This window comes from Lipotes vexillifer, unplaced genomic scaffold (assembly GCF_000442215.2).
Source record: "Lipotes vexillifer unplaced genomic scaffold, Lipotes_vexillifer_v1.1 scaffold1365, whole genome shotgun sequence".
Classification (NCBI taxonomy): Eukaryota; Metazoa; Chordata; class Mammalia; order Artiodactyla; family Lipotidae; genus Lipotes; species Lipotes vexillifer.
Genome location: NW_006790497.1, coordinates 128,998 through 131,968, shown reverse-complemented (window position 1 = coordinate 131,968; position 2,971 = coordinate 128,998).

Here is a 2,971-nt window from a genome sequence, read left to right as displayed (position 1 = left end):
CCCGGGGGGGGGGGGGGGTCTCCACCAAGCTGCATTCAACTGTGCCTCCTTCCATTCCCAGCTTTCCAGAATCAGTGATGTTCAGAATAGTGAGCAGGGCTGAGTTATGTGGAGAGCTAAATCCTGGTGTCCCCAGTGACTCTCCTGAAGACATTTTTATCTCTCTTATTTAAACCCTTGTCTTTTATGATTAAATAATCAGCTCATTGGTTGCCACAGGGTGCCTTTCCCCTGGGATGTTGTAAAACAGTTGCATATATTGGCTAGGAGGCCAGGATAATTTTCTTCAGGTGGGGAAAAGAACACCACATGTTTGAGCTATGACAGAACAAATGTTTGCTAATTTTCTCCTTGGGGATTTTCAGTTTTTCACTTGAGTGGCTGCTGCCGAAATGAGAATTTTCACATTTTGAATATAGTATAATTCATGCAGGAGACATACAATAATGACTCCAACTAAAGCCAACTGTAAAATTAGCCAAACATCCTTGGATCCAAAAATGTATGCTTAAAACAATTGCTAATTGAGCCGTTTGGATCTTCGGTTCCCATTTTTCAGGGATAGAAGCCTTCAGTAAAATATAACTGACCCACAGGAAACTGCAGGCATTTGTCACCCATATGAACTTCCACACTGTCTCACTTCAGACCTATTATTAAACGCCAAGCATGAGAACTGAGGAGTGTAGTGCACCAAAGGGTGAACCAAAAATCTACCAGGATAGTAAATGGACCCACACCCACCCATGTCAACTCAATTCAAACCATCTCTATCCAGGAGACATCCATGTGTTTCTTCATAATTGGAAAAAGAGGAGGTGAAACCCACAAGGGGAATCCCAAATCACTTACTGAAGTCGGGACTCTTCAGTTCTATCAAATCACTTCTCTACTGGTTTCTTAAACACATTGGTTTAATACAGGGCTTAGAGAGTAAACCATTCTGGCCATGATATTCCCCTTGCATAACCATGTCAGCCATCAAAAGCTGAGTACAGCACACTTTTCCAATGAGCCCAAACCTGCCCCACAAGCCTAAATGGTATTTGTAGTCAAACAGAATTATTAAAAGCCTAAATGGTATATGTATCAAACAGAATTTATTTTATATATAAAAACCTGACATCCTGGATGTATTGAATATAACAATGGATTGTGAATTAGATCTAAATTTGAAACCTGTCATGAACTGTTTCAGACTAGTCATCTATGTCTTTATATTAACTCAGTTTAAAACAGAGGAGAGAGGGGCTTCCAGTCTAATGATGATGGAGTGACCAGAATTGAACCTGCCTTTCTGCCATATCAGAGGTAAAACTGGAAAAACTGTATGATGCAACTGTTTTCAGGAATCAAACAACAGAACAGTATTGTAACCACTGAGGGAAAGGAAATACAGAAGCCGAGCCCATATTCCTGCAACTTGCTATTTGGGAGCATTTTCAGAACCAGGGTACAGGGAGTAGAAGCAAAGTAGAACATGGACTTCTCACTGAGCTGAAGAAGCAAGAATCAGAGTTTGGAGCAGATTAAACAACTATAATTTGTGAGAAAACAGTTCCAGAGATCAGAGAGCTGAATAAAATGGGGCCACAGGTCTGCACTGGGGCTCCCATCAAATTCTTATCCCTGAATGTGGCTATAATAATGGTAATGTGGCTTACCATCTATTTTCAGTTACCATCTATTTCAACCCAAATACTAAATCATCCCATCCACACAGCAAGCTCAGTGTATTTCATCCTCCTTCAACTGGTCTTTTGAGACCTCCCATGTGGACATAAGCATGAATAAAGAATGGGGCACTGGTATACATTAGTCAGGCCTCTGGTCCTGCTTGGGCCCAATACTTTACCATTTCCATCCAAGGAGTTACTGCTGCTAGCCCATCTGAATTTTGACCTGGCATGTCCAACAGAACCGAACTCAGTTCCAGACATTTGGTCACTTGGTGCCTCATGGCCAAGTGTTACTGGGCCCTCTATCAGGAAAACTGTTCCTAAAAAGGCATATATTTCTATGCTGAGAATGTCATCACCTTACTCCAGTCCCCCAGGGACTGTTTTGTGATTCTCCATGAGGGCCTTGCCAAAAAACCCCACACTGCAAATTTTCTTACCACCAACACCTCCAAAATCATGGGTTGTGCTGGATCATATGGTCCAAGCAGCATGGCTTTTTGTACTGCAGCCTGGCTCTGGTGCAGAGCCCTTTCCTGCTCCAGGGACCACTCAAAGCTTGAAGCCCTCCATGTCACCAGCTAAAAGGACTGGAGCAGCATTCCTAAGTGTCTAATGTGTTGCCTTCAGAACCCAACAAAGGGGCTTTCCTGGTGGTGCAGTGGTTAAGAAGCCACCTGCCAACGCAGGGGGCACAGGTTCGATCCCTGGTCAGGGAAGATCCCACATGTCACGGAGCAACTAAACCCATGTGTCACAACTACTGAGCCTGCACTCTAGAGCCCGAGATCCACAACTACTGAGCCTGAAAGCCACAAGTACTGAAGCCCGCATGCCTAGAGCCCATGCTCTGCAAAAACAGAAGCCACCGCAATGAGAAGCCCGCACACCACAATGAAGAGTAGCCCCCACTCACCACAACTGGAGAAAGCCCGCGCACAGCAACAAAGACCCAACACAGCAAAAAATAAATAAATTTATTTTAAAAAAATAAAAGAACCCAACGAGGTTTAACAGGTACCTCTTTGTGGAAGGAAATAAAAGGCATAGCAATTTTTCTTTTACATTGAAGCAGACATCCCAGATGGTCCTCACCCCTGAAACCCTAAAAACTATATTGAAATGGCAGGTCCCTAAACCTTCATAGTGTTTATTACCCACTCTCTGGAGTGCATGAGTCTAAAAGCATCTAGCATCCTAGCCACCTCTTGCCCATCCTCTTTGATTATCATGATGTCATCAATGCAACGGACCAGTGTAACATTCTGTGGGATATCCAGATCTCTTCAGAC